The following is a 19,342-nucleotide window of genomic DNA, read 5'->3' as shown; positions in this document are numbered from 1 at the left end:
CAGTATTCAGTAAATTACATGAGCTATTCAACATTTCATGATAAAACTTGGCTTTGCCCAATCAGATGATTTTGCCCAACAGTGGCTAACGTAAGTGTTCTGAGCACGTTTAAGTAGGCTAGGCTAAGCTATGACCTTCGGTAGGTTAGATGTATTAAATGTATTTTCGACTTAGGATATTTTCAACTTACAATGGGTACTGGGTGCATAACCCCATTGTAGGTTGAGGAAGATCTTTATATACTCTTCCTAAGTGACCTCTCTAAACCCATAACTTCAACTGCCACTTACACCAGGATCAGTAAATACTAAGCAGACATGCTACAAATTCCCCCTTCAACCAGTCCCCCGGTTTGGCTGCACTCATCTCTGTTCTCGAGGTAACCACTTAAACTGTGCAGCTGGAATTTGAAATGAAAACTTTTTTCCATTCTGGATAGATACTAATGAGTGCCTATTTTGAGTCCACTAACACTTTTTCTTGGCTAAATTTCACAAATCATTCCAATAGTCCATGATAAAATTCCATGCTGAAATCCACTTGAAATTAAAAAGAAAATGGGAAGAGAAATTGGAAAAATAGTCACTGACAGAACAGAAATAGTTTTATATCCTTAAAAGAGATCAGTGGAGGCCTTGGAACTACTTTCCTATTTAGATGAAAACCCTGAGACAAGCGGCTTGATGGAGCCAGGCTAAGGAATCCTCAAATATGATGTGCTCTGGTACAAGCCTATGTGACAGATCACTGATGACATGGAATACTTCTCCCTGAGGCAAACTAATACATTAATAATTCTTTACATTAATGATCCCAAAAATCAGTGTATTATTTGTTGAAATATATTAAGGAGCAAAAAGGAAATTTCAATTGATTTGATATAACTGACTCATTGTATAAGAGGAAGCTGGGGTTCACAAGAGGCAGAGATACAACTGGTAGAATCTACATCTCTTCACTCCCAAGTCTGCCCATCACTCTAAACTTGTGCCATTTTAGTTTGTCATTTATACTGTGGCATATACATACTGTGAAGTATAAATACGTGAAACCAACTAATTTTACATAAACTTACCCACTCCCTTTTGCAAAAAATATAGTGTAAACATAAAGAAAAAATGGGTGATTGTTTCCATCCCCCACTGAACCAAACCAGTTCTGGAGTAAGATGTTCTCTGCTGTCTGTGGCATGGCTTCCCAAAGATGCTCACCTGTTAATTCCCAGAACCACTGAATATGTTCAATTACATGGTAGAGGGGGAATTAAGGTCATTAATCAATTGACCTTGAAATAGAGATTATCCTAGGTTATCCAGGTGGAGCTCAATGTGTCCTCAAATGTGGAAGAGGGAGGCAGTAGAGTCGGTGTTGGTGACTCTGTGATGTACTGTCAGAATCAACCAACCTTTGCTGGCTTCAAAGATGCAAGATGGCTAAGGAAAGTGGGCAAGAAAATGGATTTTTCCAGAAAGGCTTCAGAAAGGAACTCAGCCCTGCCAACACATCGTTTTCAATCCAGTGAGATGCCTTTCAGACTTCTGAGCTACAAAACTAAAATAATAGGTTTATGTTATTTTAATTTACTAAGTTTGTGGTAACTTGTTATACTAGGAATAGGAAAACCAATATACTTTTCATAGGCTCATTTCACGCTTTCCTGTGGTCATAAGGAGTTGGCGCCTGATTGTAAAGCATTTATCAGAGAGGAGTAAAATGGTTATTGGTTCTAAAACAAGGCAGCTAAGCAATATGTTGCCTCATAGGGCTTCCCTAATGGCGCAGTGGTTGAGAGTCCGCCTGCCGATGCAGGGGACACGGGTTCGTGCCCCGGTCCGGGAAGATCCCACATGTTGCGGAGCAGCTGGGCCCGTGAGCCATGGCCGCTGAGCCTGCGTTTCCAGAGCCTGTGCTCCACAGCAGGAGAGGCCACAACAGTGAGAGGCCTGCGTACCGCAAAAAAAAAAAAAAAATGTTGCCTCATAAAATAAAAACCCCCTCTCAAAATTTAGTACAAATGAACATTTATTGAGCCCATATTAAATGGGACATGGTTAAGAGATGCCCCTCTTCTGTCTAATTCTTGCCACTCTGTTTATCCTCAAGTAGGTACCTCCGATGTCTCACTAGTCTAGTCTTTTACAATTATTCAAGCTCCTATAATGGAATGGAAGGCTTGTTCAGAGGCTCAGAATCTTCTTAGAATGTTGTGGTTAGTAGAGCGATGGTCACAGGTAATGAGAATCTGCTTCATTTTCTAAACTAAAAAGCAAAACAAAAACAAAAATGAAAACATGAGTTGCCAAGAGAAACAAGAAAACCTAGTGCTCAAAAGATCAGGCTCATCTTTCTCATTTCCCACTGGGCGCATGATTTAATTTAAGGTGTAAATTCCTTATTCTCCTGCCCTCTCTTTGAGCCTTAAGCAAGATACCTGCACACTGTCCAGGTATCCATTTTAATGCCTGAAGAAGTTACTTCAGAAATTTCCAAAACAGCCAGGAGTGAGGCAAAGTATTAAAACCAGGACCTCCTGATTCAGAGCTCCTAGGCTTTACAGCTTTTAATTGAATTATATATTTTATGAATCAGAAAATCTGATGCCTTTTCCTCAGGCTCTCCCTTAAAAAGATTCCAGGGACTGGACTGGAATCCACATCCTAGTGAGACAGGAAATCTTGGAAAACTCAAGGGAGAAGACTTGTTTATCCTATGCCTATTTGGTGACTGAAAATGCAAACAATTAGACTTGGACGGTAAACCTCAGAGAGGAAAGAGGCTGTCTTTTTCACCTCCATATTAGAATTATAGCTGATCTCAGCATCTGGAAAGTTTTAAATTGGAATCCTTTCCCAGCATTGAAAATGGTGTCAAATCCCTAATAAGATACCAGAGACAAGAGAGAAGAAACTTACCAAAAAACACTGTGTTGTACTCGTTGCTTCCCGTGGAGGTGCTGGGCTCCTCTATAATTAAGTAAAGAAATGGTTTTTATTCACTTCCAGTAAGGATCACAGTGTGTCTGTCATTCAGCTCACAGACTCAAGTAGCCCCCTAGTAAACGTAGGACTCCACTGAGTCTATGACACAAAAACCTCCCTTCTTCTAACTGCCAAGGCACTCTGCCATGCCTGAAATCCTACCAGTGGAAATGAAACACAAGTGCACTTCATGAGAAGGATTTAGTTAAAGGGCTGGTCTCCACTCACACTTAGAAGTCCCTGAGAGATCCAACCTTTTTTTTAACAGGCCCTTCAGCCTCCACTAAAATACAATTTCTAGATTTCTCCAACTACAATCTGCAATCCCCTATACGCTTTAAGCAGTGCTGGAAAACAGTAGGTCTCAATCAATGTTAGCTATTATTTATAGACATAAGAATCAGAGTGTTTAGAAATTCGCTTTTGTAAGTAAGGCCCAAGGGTCTTTCTTAGCACAAATCTCGGGCATTCCCCCAGACTACTGGGGTTTGTTTGCGGGGGTGGAAGGCATTGGAATCTTATGACTTCTTGGCTGAGTGGCAGACAGAAAATTGAAAAATGATGGTGGCTTGAGAGAGGGATGGGCAGAGATAGGGACACTGCTTAATTCATGAAGCTTTTAAATCGCTCTATTGTCTGTTCAGGCTATATTCAGATAAGATTTACACTTAGCGTAACCTTTACTCCAAAAGTTCTCTATTTGAAATGAATTGTAATCAACTGGAAAAGAAAAGGAAATTGTTAACCCCTTTTCTGACTCTACAGAGACATGAAGGAGCTTGTCCTCTTTAGGGAAGCCCAGAAAGCAGGTCCCAGAGATCAGATCGGGTCAGACCTTGGGGCTGGAGCTATGCTGGTGTTCAACCAGTTGCAGTTCCTGGCATTCTGGGAAATGCTTCAACTTTCCTCAAGTTTAAATGAACTTTTGGCTAAGTTTACTCCACCTCAGAGAACAAAGCAGCAAAAGTATCCCCAAATGTGTAAATTACCATAGGACTTTCCTATGTAAAGAACTATAAATAAGGAAAGGGAGGCAGGGAGGAACTTCTGCATTTCTGAAGAGAGGAATCCTCACCTGTGACCTCAGTGGCTTCTTCCTTAGAGCTCAGGGTGTTTAATCCCACATTAGTAGGCAATTCTAGGAAAACAAAATGGACGACGGGAATTGTCACAGACATATGCTGGGAATCAAGTACACTGGACAAAAGCAGCCTTTCCCTCAGAAATGTAAAAGAGGGAGCCTACCAATTGCTGCCCAGGCCTCCTCTGAGGACAGAACCCTCACTTACCAAAAGTCTGTGTGTTCTCCAAATACACGTCAGTTGTTGTTTGTGCATCTTCAGTGAAGTCATGGTGCGTGGTCAAGTCTGACAGGTCAGTGGTCGACTCTAGGCCAGTGGTCGACTCTGGGTCAGTGGTCGACTCTGGGTCAGTGGTCGACTCTAGGCCAGTGGTCGACTCTGGGTCAGTGGTTGACTCTAGGCCAGTGGCCCACTGTAGGCCAGTGGTCGACTCTGGGTCAGCAGTCGACTCTAAGCCAGTGGTCAATTCTGGGTCAGTGGTCGACTCTGAGCCAGTGGTCGACTCTGGGTCAGTGGTTGACTCTAGGCCAGTGGTCAACTCTAGGCCAGTGGTCCACTGTAGGCCAGTGGTCGACTCTGGGTCAGTAGTCAACTCTAGGCCAGTGGTCAACTCTAGGCCAGTGGTCCACTGTAGGCCAGTGGTCGACTCTAGGCCAGTGGTCGACTCTGGGTCAGTGGTCAACTCTAGGCCAGTGGTCGACTCTGGGTCAGTGGTCAACTCTAGGCCCGTGGTCAACTCTAGGCCCGTGGTCAACTCTAGGCCAGTGGTCAACTCTGGGTCAGTGGTTGATTCCGGGTCAGTGGTTGACTCTAAGTCAGTGATGAATTCTAGAGGAACCAAAAAGAAAAAAAAAACAGTTCAAGTACTTTCTTGTGAGAATGTTTCCACCATCTCCACAGCCTTCCATTCCCAGGTAGATCTTTTTCCAGGGAAGACATGGAACAGAAAAGGGGATATTGAATCAAACTGGTCTCCCCACAAGTTTCTCTTCTGCCAAGTGCTAGAATGTCCAGAAGACTAACTGCCTAGGAATACGCTCGCTGCCCCTACTCCACCCTCCTTTGAGGGGTCGGGTTAGGAAGGAGCGTTTGATATTGTGCCTCTAAATGTGAATCAGTCAGACTGCAGTGGAATAAAATTTCAAAAACTCCCCTATATAATTCTTTCAGTTTCCTGAAAACTAAAAATATAAGTGGGGGAAAGGAGCAAGGAAAACAGCTATTTCCAAGGTGCATAAGCAAGAATGAAATGGACTCTAAAATGGGGACTCCTACCATTTTCATTTAATGGGCTACATCTAGCTCTTCAATTTCCAGTCTGTCCTAGAGAATGCACAATCCAGACATTTTGGGTCTTGTGAACCATAAAAGCATCATAACCATGAAGGCCTGATGAGCCTACCACGTGGGTCTGCTTGGGCTGCAGTGAAAGACCTACAGTCCTCGTGGCTGCCTAGTCCAGCAGGTTGTGGGCACCCTGCCAATGAGGTCAAAATCATTAGCTCTCTAATTTAGTCATTTGCTTTGTCATTCATTCATATGCAGTAAAGAACCCAAACCCAGCAGCGGATAAATTGAGAGCTACCAGAGGGAGAGCTGGGAGGAAGTGGAGGGTAAAGTCACCATTTTAGTGCAAGTGAATGAATACCCCTCCTCTTGAGAAACGGATCTGAGTTCAGGAAGGACTAGAAGAGAAAGAGGCTTGGGGGGAAAGCAGCCTTCTTCTGGTTCAGGAGACAGGGATTCCTTCCTCTCTCAATATGACTCACAAGTTTCTGCTCCAGACCCACTGATTCCCACTGCATGTAACCCAGCCAGCGGCTAAAGCACTTTGAATCTTACTCTCCAGTAAAGTTAGAGTACACCCAAGGACTTTTTAACCTGAATCAAATAGAGAAAGCCTCTTTAGCACCTGATAGTTAAGGGGACCACAGGGAAACCTCAAGAGCCCTCTCATCACCAACCCTAATTCCATTTGACCCAGCCTGACTACCTGTATGAGGTGGATTCAAAACACAACCTTAATCTTAGTCAAGCCACTCAACTTGCCCAAGGCCTCATAGCTCACTCACACACACACACACACACGCACACGCACACACGCACACGCACATGCACGCACACACACACACACACGCACACGCACACGCGGTGAATGGACTTTAGCCCTCTTCTCCAGAAGACCTCCCAACGTGCACTCACCCTGAAGCAGTGCGGGGTAAGTCACCGCCAGGGCAAAGCAGGCGGAGAGGAGCAGGGCCTTCCAGAGCATGACGCCGGTGCCAGGGCGGGGAACGCGGCAGGCTAGCGGAGGTGGGGAGGACCCAGGGTGCCGGACCGCAGCTCTGCTGGGCATTTATTACAACCTCAGGCCCAGGTCCCAGAGGAGGCATTCCCAGGAGGTTGGGAAGAAAACAGCCTCGCCCACAAGCGATGAGACTGCCCTGAAGCAAAGGAGGGGAAAGGGGGGTGGGGTGGGGTGAGGGATGGGCGGCGGGAGGGAGAGGAAGTAAGGAAGAGTTCAGAGGAAACCATCAGTTAGGTCCTTGGCGACGTTAGGGTCCTTTGCCCCATTACCACTAGGGGCAGGGCTTCTAGTTCCACCAGATCACAACACTCCCCTCCTGACCCAAGGCTGCAAGTTTGTCCTCTAGGCTGGAGCCAAATAATGCTTTACTGAGCCCCCGAAATGCCTCTGTGTGTCAGGGTGCGGGACTAAGAATAGTAGTGGGGTCTGCTGGCGACGCTGACGCTGAGGGAGAGCCCTAATGCGAACAGTCTTCTAACTCTAGCGGGTCCCTGGAAGAGAGTCGTCGATCAGAATGATAATAACTAGTGCAACTATTATAATAACAGAAATATCTAAAATTGTAAGATTTCATATGTGCCGCTATCTCATTGGATTCTCACCACGGTCCCATGCGGGAGTCGTGATTGTCCTCATTTTTCTGGTGAGGAGCCTAGAAGCTGAGAGACTCAATGACTCCGATTCACCCGGAGATACGCACGCTCCGCCGCGATGCCGCGGACACGCAGGACCTCTTGGCTGTGAGGACCTGGCTCCTGCGAATGACCTTCCCAGTCCGCTAGGGGGCGGTATGAAGCTGCGATGCGTCCTCGGCTGAGCACTGACTTACCCTCCACGTAGACGCAAAGCAGGCCGAGAAAACACAAGGTTGTGGGGCTGGCTCACCTAATAAGTAGGCCTCAGAGCGCAGTGAAGTCACCACCGTTACCTGGACAGGAGGCCTTTACACATACCCACAACTCCCATCGCAGGGTCAAACCCCATGGGGCCTTTTGGTTTCAGTTTTCTTTACATAAAAGGTCACAGCTGATTCCTGCTCCTCAGAAACCACAGGGCTGACAATACCACTGAGGGAAACCTCTCAGTAATAGTAATAATAACAGCTAATATTTATCGGGTGCTTAACTCTTGCCATAGGCGTGTGTTACTTTAGCCTAACACCAAACCTCAGGCAATTTTATTCGCCTTTTCCAGATTAAGTAACCGTGCACAAAGAGGTTAAGGAACTTATGAAAGGTCACACAGTAAATGTTATAGAATCAGGAAGCAAACCTGTGGGCACTCTGATGCTGGGGCCTCTGCTCTCAACCAACTCTCCCGTTTGTGCCCGCGGCCCTGTTATCTCCCTGAGCTCATAGTTTTGTCCCGGGAAGTGTGGCAACTTTACAGTTTTCTCCTTAAAGGCAGAGGGAACACACGCACACACACACACACATTTTGTTTTTCTGGAAACTAAATTTCCTTGGCAAGGCCTGTGCAATGAAGTGTAACCAAATACAATAGGAGCTTGGGAAGCAAGAAGCTCACAAAAAACTTGCAGGCAAATAACACCAGCAAACAATGAAAGATCAGACAATAATGCGGCAGGTCGCCAGCTAATGGATGAAGGGGAGATTTAATCTGCGTCAGCCACAATATGAGAATATTTCCTACACTAGAACACTGGAAGAATCGACTTCCCTATGTGCAAAGTAGAATCTCTGATCTCTTTGAGGAGAGCTGGACTTAGACCTTAGTACTGAGGGGACAGAAATGACCAATAACTCAACTACCTAAAAATATAGACACTGCTTTAGATGTTCTTCCAAAGATAATGGTACCATTTTTGTGTGCCTTCGTTTCCCCCAGAGTCAGTGGACGAACAGCTTCTTGGTGACTATTACATTGAAATATGGGAGCAATTTGGTCCCCCTTCATGAAGACATGTTATTATTTCTCATCACTTGAATATAGTTAGGTCATTACCACAGCGGGTCCCAGAGAGGTCTCTGCTAAGGTGAGATCCAATAAAATTGTTATAATTATAAGGTCTTTTTTATTAATATGGGATTGTAGTTCTGTTTTACAGTATTAAAATATTTTGGCTTTCTTAACTTTTTCCATTGCTATCAAATTTTATAGAATTATATAATGTCAAGACTTGAAGGTATATTAAATTTTACTCAGCTCAATCAGATATCCAATATCTTTTTTTAAAACATAATTTTTCCTTAAATAACATCCCTGGTAATGGGGAACTCACTACATTGAGGAGAACAGTTCATCTTTGGACAATTTTTCCTTCCAATAGAGAAAATATGTCTTCCTATAATTTCAACCTATTTGCCCCAGTTTTGTTCTGGGGGACCGTATATATAAAATTAGGTCCTTTTTCCTCTCTTCAGATGTCAAAAGTGGCTATCATTTTACTTTCAAATTTCTTCACCATTCTAAAAAAAGTGTAAGTTTTTTCCTGTCTTATTCCCTCAAATTTCTCCAAAGCCTAGCAAAGTGTCTGGCACATCAGAGGTGATAAAAATATTTATTGATAAATTAATGATAGATGACTCCTGGTCCTTAGTCTCTGATCGCGTTAGTCGATGGTCTTTTGAAAAGGAAACACTGTAATTGAAACAGATTATCACAGATTTGATCTAATTAGAGAAGGGAAAAAAAAACTATCACCATCCTTCCTTCTGGAAAATATGATTATATTGAATGGACTTGTGCATTAAATGCCAGATGAAGTGCTAAAAGGCAAGTCTGGCAGAAAGTGTGGAAAGTTTCCTGAAAGCACTAAAGAAATTAAAAAACCTTTGCATCTACTTTCTCTAGAGTGAGATCAGTTTCCGGCAAGTGGGTTGAGCTGGGAGTGAGTGACATCCTGCAGATGTGTCTCTGTCCCTTCCTAATTCCCACCCTCAACAGACAGAAGCCCTGAAGCACCTGGGAGCATGGAGCCAGGAATTTGACCCAGGGCAAGTGCTTCTTCCATTCTCCATTGCAAACCCCAACAGTCATGCTTCCCTTAGGGGGAAATTTCCAGAGAGCAAGACAAGCTTCTCCCTTGAGGAACAGGGCGCCCAGAATGGTCACCTGGCCTTGCAGATTAGATACTGATAAGGGCTAGCCTAGTATTTTAGGGCCTAGTCAAGCATTTTTCCAGCATCTGGTCAGAGACCTAGCAATTACACTAAGTATCTTGAGCAATTCAAAAGAAATCTCAAAATTGATTCCTTCTTAAAAGTTATAACCGTGGATAAGTTTATTTTTATGTTTATATTACAAAGTCAGTTTATAACAGGGTACTAAGAACTCTAATCCAGTGCCAGAGATACAAAAAAGTTATTTACTTAACAAATGTTTACAGAGTGACTAAGAAATGCAATGACTAAAGCAGAAGAGGCACTAGACAAGAGGTCAAAATCGCAGACTCTGGGGTCCAGCATCCTGGACTATATCCTGTATATCCTGGCTCTGCCAGTAGTAATTAAGCAACCATGGGCAAGTTACTTAATTCATAGTACCTCAGTTTTTTCTTTACATAATGGACATAAAAATAGTTTTTACTTTGTTGGATTGCTATAAGGGTTAAATTAATGTATTCGTGTCAAATGCCTCGAATAAGGAAAACCATAATAAAAATTAGCAATTATTATTATTAGGTGCTGAAGATGAAAAAGGCCCAGGTCTCCAAAGAGTTGATAATATTATTTTAGGGTGGGAACATAAAGGAACATCCCCCTGGAAAGTTTCATGGGGAAGATGGGACAGTTAGAGTAAGATTCACCTGAATTTAATAAACATATTTCTCGGTTTATAGAGAGAAAGAAGGTAAACGGAGGGACTCTAGGCAAAAGAAGTAATGTGCATGGATAGTAATGTTCAAGGTGTCCCGTCGTGAACTATAATCAATTTGGGAACATAGAGGAAAACTATGTTAATTGCTAGATTCTAAACCACTGAAGGCTGGAACCATCTTAATCAACTTTGCATTACCCACTCCTACAGAGTCTGTGATGGTTGCATAGCGATTGCCAAATAAATGATTATTCATCTGTATTGAACTGTAACATGGGGTAGGTGGGAAGGCATCATCAAATCCATCACTTCAGCAATAAAATAGTGGCTAAAAACTTGAGTTCTGGACTATGAATCCAGGTCTTTGTGAACACTTGGGCTTGCCCAAGTTACTTTATCCTTCAGAATGCAGGTGGTGATAGTAAGCATTTCACAGGGTCATTATGAAAATTAAATGAGCTCATCCATGTAAACTTGTAACTAGCATATAATAAATGATCGATGATTGGCAGCTATCATTATTATAACTTGAAATGGACCTTGAAGAATAATTAAAACTGTAAGAGTGACTATTCTCATTCAAGAGAACTTCCTGACTGGAGAACATAGGGAGAGTGTGGGAGGAAAGGGGGTGAAAGGAAAGAAGTTTGTGAAAAACAGCCTGAAATGACATTTGGGACCAAACCAAGGAACGCTTCAGAAGCTGAAGAGATGAGTCATTTTTCTGCCAGCAGAAGTTCTGGTAGAGTCATGCTTTAGGAAGACTAACCAAACCTGCACAAGAAAGTAGGTCGGCTATGACACAGCACAAGCAAGAGCTACTTCAGATTGAGCAGAGTGGTGGCCCTAGGCATGAAAGGAAGGATGCAGATACTAAAGACATTACAAAGGTGAAATTAAAGGGACTTGGTGGCTGATTGGATTGGCGGGGATGGGCAAGTCATCCCCACCATAAGTTATGTATATGCTACCAAGAGTTGGCTTTAATTCCTCTAGGACATGAATTCCCAGAGTCAAAACGCCTATGCTAAAAATAAAAGGAGACAGAAGAGGAGGATGAAAAGTGTAAGTCCTGAGATTCAGCTGAGAGTCTTGCCTGGTGGTGAGTGAACAAGTAAGAAAACACACTGTGGTGTAGCAGTAATGGGTCTCACTGGGTTAGAATAAAGTTTTAGGGCCCGTGTTTTCTCTGGCGCTAGTACACATCCTTATGGGAAATTCTGAGACTGACTACAGTGTCTTTATCTGTTAAATATTTTGCCTCAAGATTGGACCCTTTTAATTCATGGGGGGGGTTCCGTAGCTAATTGATAAGAAATAAAATAGTTATAACAATGAGATTTCACCTCAAACACATTAGGATTATCAGAAATACAAACAGACAAAATAACGAGTGTTGGCAAGGATGTGGAGAAATTGGAACTCTTATGCACTGTCGTGGGAATGTAAAAGGGTGCAGCCATAATGGAAACAGTATGGCAGGTCCTCAAAATATTAAAAATATAATTGCCTTATGAACCAGCAATCCCATTTCTGGGTGTATATCCAAAAGAATTCAAAGCAGGATCTCAAAGAGACATTTGCATACCCATGTTCATAGCAGTATTATTCACAATAGGTAAGAGGTTGAGGCAAACGTCCAGCAATAGATGAATGGATAAAGAAAATGTGGTTTACAAATACAACAGAATATTATTCAGCCTTAAAAAAGGAAGGAAATCCTGTCACATGCTATGAACAAGGTCACGTGGATGAACAAGCAAGGTCGTATGGATGAACCTTGACGATATTATGCAAAATGAAATAAGCCAGTGACAAAAAGGCCAATACTGAATGATTCCACTTACATGAGGTACCTAAAGTAGCCAAACTCAGAGAAACAAAGTAAAATGGTAGTTGACAGGGGCTGGGAATAGGGAGGAATGGGACTTGTCATCCAGTGGATATAGGGTTTCAGTTTTGCAACATGAAAAACTTCTAGAGATCTGTTGCACAATAATGTGAATATACTTAACACTGTTGAACTGTACACTTAACAGTTAAGTGACAAAGTGTATGTTATGAGTTTTTTACTGCAATTAAAATTTCTAAAAATAGTTATAAGTTAATAATGGCTAAATGACAATGATCGTGTACCAGACACAATTCAAACTATTTTCCAAATTCTAGGTACTTTACAAATATCATTTTAATCCTTATAACAATCCTAAATTATTATCACTGCATCCAGTTTACAGATGAGGAAACTGTGGCTCAAAGAATTTAAGTAACTTGCCCAAAGTCACAAAGCTAGTAAGAGGTTGAAGCAGTATTCAATCCAAGCAGTGTGGCTCAGAGTCAATTTCCATCTTTTCTCTATACAAGCTCATCTCTACTCATCATCTAAGTGTCAAGGGTAATTACTCATTACTCTGGTAGTTCAGGATTAATTCCTTCCTTACATCTCTGCCCCAACTATATTGAAAGGTTCAGACAGCAGGGGCCAGACTTATACAACTTTACCACATGTTCCCTAATAGTACCTAGCTAGGTGCTTTGCCCATTATTGTTGGACCAAATGAGCTCAGACATTTTAACAGATATTGAAGCTTAGCGGAATCCTATCCATGTAAGATTTGAACCAGGAGATTTCATCCAGGCTCCTCACTGACCCAGTTCTAAATAGATGCTTCCTAGTAGATACATGTATATGTGTAACTGAATCACTCTGCTGTACACCTGAAACTAACACAACATTGTTATACAACCATGCGCCAATATAAAAATTTTTAAGATGTTTTTAAAATAAATACATAGATGCTTCTTTCCTGACAGCAGATTGAGGTAGGTACCCCTGTGAGAGGCTGGAGAAGGTAAATGAAAGAACTTCAATTTCCCCAACCACATTTTGAGTTACATAGGGAAAAAGCAGGAAAAAGTTTGAGTGTCTTTTGCTGACCTCTCCAAGAGATTTAATAGAAATGCACCATGGAATTTTATTCACCACTCTTTTCCTTACAAATGAGCCTCCTCTTAACCACCCCAGCACGCATTTAGGTAAAGCAGAATGAAGGGTAAAGGGTGGATAAAGAATGAAAGGGCCCATTATTAGATTTGATAAATGCTGAAGGCAATCTGAAACAAAGTCACCTCATCTTCTATATACAAATTTTCTTTTCTCTTTATTTTTTTTTTTTTAAAGAAGATGTTGGGGGTAGGAGTTTATTAATTTATTTATTTATTTTTGCTGTGTTGGGTCTTCGTTTCTGTGCGAGGGCTTTCTCTAGTTGTGGCAAGCGGGGGCCACTCTTCATCGTGGCGCGCGGGCCTGTCACTATCGTGGCCTCTCTTGTTGCGGAGCACAGGCTCCAGACGCGTAGGCTCAGTAGTTGTGGCTCACGGGCCTAGTTGCTCCGCGGGATGTGGGATCTTCCGGACCGCGGCTTGAACCCGTGTCCCCTGAATCGGCAGGCAGATTCTCAACCACTGCGCCACCAGGGAAGCCCTCTTTTCTCTTTTGATCCGTGGAATTTCCTCCAAGCAGTATTGCCTCCTGCCCTTTCCCTTTGAAAAGCACATTAAGAGACTCTTAAGAACATGAGGCTCACTGCTCTGTCAGGAAGAGTCTGAACTGATGGCTCCTCCCAACAGTGCTACAGTCCCATTGGCCACCTAACCTATCCCCCACTCCTCCCTTAGAGAATCACACCACCACCATTCCACCATCCCTACCACCACCACTCCACCATCCCTACCATTGCCCAGACAATTCTGTTGAACCAACATTTAATTGAGCGAATATTAAGTGCCAGAAAATGTCCTGGGTGCACAGAGTTTAAAGGATCTTGTCTCCAAGAATCACACAGCCTAGAGGGGGGTGGAAAGGTTATAGAATATAATCTCAAAAAAATTAATTCTCAGCACCTGTTTTTTTTAAGTCCTTTTAAAGTTTTTTATTTTTGTAATTAACGTATTTATTCAATGAACTTATGGTTACGGGGGGGGAGGGAGGAGGGGGATAGATTGGTAGTTTGGGATTGACATGTACACACTGCTATATTTAAAATAGATAACCAACAAGGACCTACTGTAAAAAAAAAAAAGATAACTATGAGGGATGTAATGTACATGATAAATATAATTAACACTGCTGTATGTTATATACGAAAATAGTATAGGGAGTAAATCCTAAGAGTTCTCATCATGAGGAAAAAATATCTCCTTTCTAATTTCTTTAATTTGTATCTATATAAGATGATGGATGTCCACTAAACTTATTGTGGTAATCATAAGTGAAGTCAGATCATTGTGCTGTACACCTTAAACTTATACAGTGCTATATGTCAATTATATCTCAATAAAATTAGAAGAAAAAATAAAAATAAAATATTCAAATAAAAATGAACACAGTACATGATAAAAATTTCAAACAATGCTTAAAAGTATAAAATTGAAAAGGAAAAGTACCTCTGCTTCCTAACCCTGAACCCATGATTAACATTTTCTTCTGTGTATTTCTTTTTTTTTTTTTTTTTTGCGGTACATGGGCCTCTCACTGTTATGGCCTCTCCTGCTGTGGAGCAACAGGCTCCGGACACGCAGGCTCAGTGGCCATGGCTCACAGGCCCAGCCGCTCCGCGGCATGTGGGATCTTCCCGGACAGGGGCACGAACCCATGTCCCCTGCATTGGCAGGCGGACTCTCAACCACCGCGCCACCAGGGAAGCCCTCTTATGTGTATTTCTTGAAAAAAAAAATTTATGCATTATTCTTACTGCTCAGTACTCAAGGAGGATTATAGTCCATTCACTTTATGAGATATTCTAAATTTTATTCTTGGATTCACACATTTAACATGTATTTGATTCTTACTTTATTCCAGGCACTGCTTAGTTGTTGTTGTTTTTTAATAGAGTGAAAGATCCTTTAAATTCTATAGTGCTTTACAATTTTCAAAAGTTTCACACACATGATTTCATATAATCCCATAATAACCCTTTTTCCCCCCCTCTATCCCTGTATTGTCCCTCTCCTCTTCCCTCTCTCCACTGGTAACCACTAGTTTGTTCTCTACATCTTCGAGTCTACTTCTTTTCTGTTATATTCACTAGTTTATTGTATTTTTTAGATGCCACATCTAAGTGACATCATACAGTATATGTCTTTCTCTGTCTGACTTATTTCACTTAGCATAATGCCCTCCAAGTCCATCTGTGTTACTGCAAATGGCAAAATTTCATTCTTTTTTATGGCTGAGTAGTATTCCACTTTATATACATATACTACGACTTCTTTATCCATTTATCTGTTGCTTCTATATCTTGGCAATTGTAAATAACGCTGCTATGAACATTGGAGCACATGTATCTTTTCGAATTAGTGTTTTTGTTTCTTTCGGATATATACCCAGTAGTGGAATTGCTGTATCTTATGGTAGTTCTATTTTCAGTTTTTTGAGAAACCTCCATGCTGTTTTCCATAGTGGCTACATCAATTTACATTCCCACCAACAGTGTGGGAGGGTTCCCTTTTCTCCTTAGCTCCAGTTTTAATCATTTGAGCAAATTTTCTGACTAACAACCCAGCACCATTCCTACTTTAATGCCTCCTAGAGTTCATTTAATTAATACTGATGAATCATCTGTTCTTTGCAAAATTCTTTACTATCCCAAGGGCTCAAAGCTATGGATACAAATAAATGAAGTAAAAGATGTAATATGACAAGAGCCCTAAGAGAAGTACAGGGTATTCTGGTGATCCGGAGGAGACAGAGATTACACTCAGCTAATGATGACTCATTAAGTCAACAGCTGTTGAGCAACTCAATGAGTCCAGAACTATGCTAGACACTAGTGACATAAAGACCGTCCCTGACTCTGAAGGTATTCGTGGCTAATAGTTCAGAAAGCCTTCATGAAGGATGTTACATTTTAACTGGATCTTAAAAGATGGATAAGATTTCATCAGGGGAAATGATGGGTAAAACAGGAAGGATTATCAGGAAGAAGTAATAATCCAGGTAAATACACATAGCGGCAGAGATAGGAGAGTAGAGGACCCATTCAGGTAGCAGCAATTAGTCTAATTTGTCTTAAAGGGATGTTGCAGAAAACATAGGAATTTGAGACCATGGAATGGGATGCTTACCTTGGAATAGTAGATCAAAGAGATCTGACTCACTGATAGATAACAGACTGTTACTGAAGGCTTTTTAGTAGATTAAGCTGATGCAACTCATATTATATGAAGACAGGCAGTGAAAAACAATGTAAAGGAAAGATGAGAAGAGGGGCATCACAATAGCACAGGCAAGACATTGAGTAGCAAGAATACTATATGATCAGCAAGTTATGTTTACATGGACGACGTGAGAAGTGAGGGTCCAGGGAGGGGAAAAGACGACTTCCAAGTTGTAAAGGGTGAATTATTCCAGTGACATACACAGGGGGTCAAACTAGGACCCAGTTTCTGAATGGTGTTAGGAGGAGAGGAGGTTGGTGAAGAGAGGATTTTCAGGTGGGGGCAAGATGAGTTTGGCTAGTGGAAATTGTCTTGCTTTAAGAGAATCTTGATGGAAATATCCCATAAGCAGCAGAAAACATGAGGCTGACGTCCATGAGATTTTGGTTTATGATGGTGATTTTGCTTTATGCATAGAGATGTGTTATTCATTTGCTCTGAAGTGATGACTGTGACCAAACAGTAGATATGATTCCAAAACAGATGGGAAAAGAAAGGACTAGGAAGGAGCTTGGTCTAGGAAGTTCTTTTATTTAGGACAATGGAGGAAAAGCCAGCAAAGGAGACAAAGAAGCAGAAAACCAGAGTGTTACACGGACACAGAAGACAAGGAAGGAGAGTATTTCAAGGAGATAGTAAACAGCATCAGATACAACCAAGACAGGTCAAGAATAAAGGTGTTAAAAAAAAAGTTATTATAAATAAAATTGCCTTACAATTTAAAAAAAAGAATAAAAATTAAGGAAGTAAGCAGAGGAGCAAAAAGATCAAGAGAAAGTGAGGTGGGGCTTTTTTTTGGGGGGAGCAGTTATTTTGGGGTTTAGGTAAAGAGTGTTAAAAAACAAACCAGCAAGCCCCAAAAGAAGTCATTTATGCTAATCCCCACGTCACCAGACTGAGAATTAGCTTCAGCTTTCGTAGAAATGGAATCTTAAACCAGTCAGTCAGGATTCTCCTGATCAGCGCTAGTTAAGAAATGCGCCTTTAAGTCCCTTGCTGTCTCCTGAAGGAAAGCAACCTTGCCATGACCAACCTGCTGTTTTGCCCAGCATAACTCTTTTATTCCTGCTTCCTTCTGCCTATAAAAAGCCTTTCATTTTGTACAGGTCCTCAGAGCTCTTTTCTATCTGCTAGATTGGATGCTGCCTGATTCATGAATTGTTGAATAAAGCCAATAAGATCTTTGAAATTCACTCAGTTGAATTTTGTTTTTTAACAGTTGACAAGAGCATAGGCAGAGGGAAAGGAGACAAAAGAAAGTTAAGAGAATGAAAGTGTTAGACTGTAAAAGTGTTGGGGTAAATGATGGCACGGAGTTGCAAAAAATATGTGTAATTACCTATTTTTACTTTGGTTTTCTCCCATTAAAGTAAGCAGCTTTTAGGAAAGGACCAAGAACTGTTCATGTTTGCACCCCAGACAGAGATTGCTTCTTACCCCTGATAGGCATTCTTCCCTTCTCTCGCAGAGTAATAAAATCCCTGATGCTTAACCGGGCATATGACAGCCCAACATGAAGACTGCACTTCCTGGAGAATGTAAGCAGAAGTAGTATTTGAAACCTCTAGGTTTTGTTCTTAAAGGGAAAGGCATATCCTTCACTTCTGCTTTTCTCCTTTCTGCTGTATGGGATGTGGATGTAGTGATGGTTCATCTTGAACCATCTGGATGAGGGCAACATCGTGGGGATGGCAGAGAAGATATAAAGGAAGGATGCTGCATTCTTCTCAAAGTTGCAGAACACAGCCATCTTACCAGGTCAGAGAAATAAACCTCTGTCCTGTTTAAAGCCTTGATAGTGTAGTGGGAGGTGGGATATCCTGTCAGAGTACCCCAAGTATCCCAAACTCATCTGCGTCCCAGCCACATTGCATAGCTCCTATTAGCTGCTTCATAGAGATGCAAGGGAAGGAGGGGAAAGATGTCTAAGGAGACATTTTAGATGTCGGCAGGACTCTAGGAAGTGAAAGAAATTTTGCTTTAAGTGAGTCATGAACACACAGGTTTGGTTCCTTGTGTTTCCATTTCTTTGTACCAAATCAGGCTACGACAAAAATCTCCAATTTCATCTTGCTTCACTTTGCTATTAATTTAGTGAAAGGCTTTCTTATTATAAGTGTAGTCTTAAATGAGGCAAGGATTTCCTTCTTTGATGTATAGCCTTTTGTTCTGAGATGCGTGAGGTTTATAAATGTTTCAAAGGGCTTTCAAATCCAAATTTACTCTGATACCAATTCTGAGAGATTGGCAGAATGCATATTAATATCTTTCTACAAGTGAACACCCAGCGTATTGTCACCTCCATAAATAAATATTGAGTGCTAACCAAGGAGCTAGCAATCCAAGATGGTAAGTGACTTGTTCAAGGTCACAGCTCTTCAGTGCAATGCCAAGAGGTAGAACCGAGACATCTAGAATTCATCTAATCATAACAGACTTAGTGGACAGTAGCCTCTGAAGAACGTAAGCCATCTCGTCCAAAATAAGGTTTCTCTTGAAACACCAGGAAGTATCCAATTCCTCACTCTTTCTGTTTGAAACCCAAAATATCTCATGATTGGCATTTATTTCACCATCAGTTACGGGGAAATAAATACAAGCACATTTTCCTAATTTATTTTATACCTAAAGTGGGAAATAGTGAAAGACAAGGAAAATTCTAACTCATTTCCAAGTAACTAAGAGCAGTACTTTCTCAACTTATTCCAGTCTTTGCTTCCATGAAAAGCAGCCCTTCCCATCAGAGCAAACACCTTGTTCATCTTCATTCTCTGTCCGTAGCTGGGAGCGCTACCAAGAGCATGTAAGCCTGCGTGTTCTCTTGCTTGAAGCACCAGAACAGATTTGACGGTTCAGCCAATAAAAATGTCTTCTGAGAACTACAGCAAGAATCCGTGGAATCTTAATCATGGGGAAGATTCTGGAAGGAGAGCCAGACAGGTATTTTGCCTTCCAGGCCCCTGTGACTTATGAT

At 41.7% G+C, this 19,342-nt stretch overlaps 1 long non-coding RNA gene across 2 annotated transcripts in view; it reads left to right on the top strand.

Annotated features, from left to right (window-relative positions):
* The window catches only part of LOC307194178, a 50,323-nt gene that overhangs the window by 16,104 nt on the left and 14,877 nt on the right, over positions 1–19,342 (top strand). The window contains exon 1 of one of the 2 annotated variants that reach the window (XR_013830526.1): positions 18,719–19,308. The exons of the other annotated variant lie outside the window; for it this stretch is intronic. This is a non-coding gene — a long non-coding RNA (uncharacterized lncRNA). Of the gene's footprint in view, positions 1–18,718; positions 19,309–19,342 lie in introns of those variants that run through there. 2 annotated transcript variants of the gene reach the window in all.

The sequence above is a fragment of the Stenella coeruleoalba genome, assembly GCF_951394435.1.
Source record: "Stenella coeruleoalba genome assembly, chromosome: 11".
NCBI classification, from domain to species: Eukaryota; Metazoa; Chordata; class Mammalia; order Artiodactyla; family Delphinidae; genus Stenella; species Stenella coeruleoalba.
Note: the sequence above shows the minus strand (reverse complement) of the source record. Positions and strands in the feature narration are given on the sequence as shown.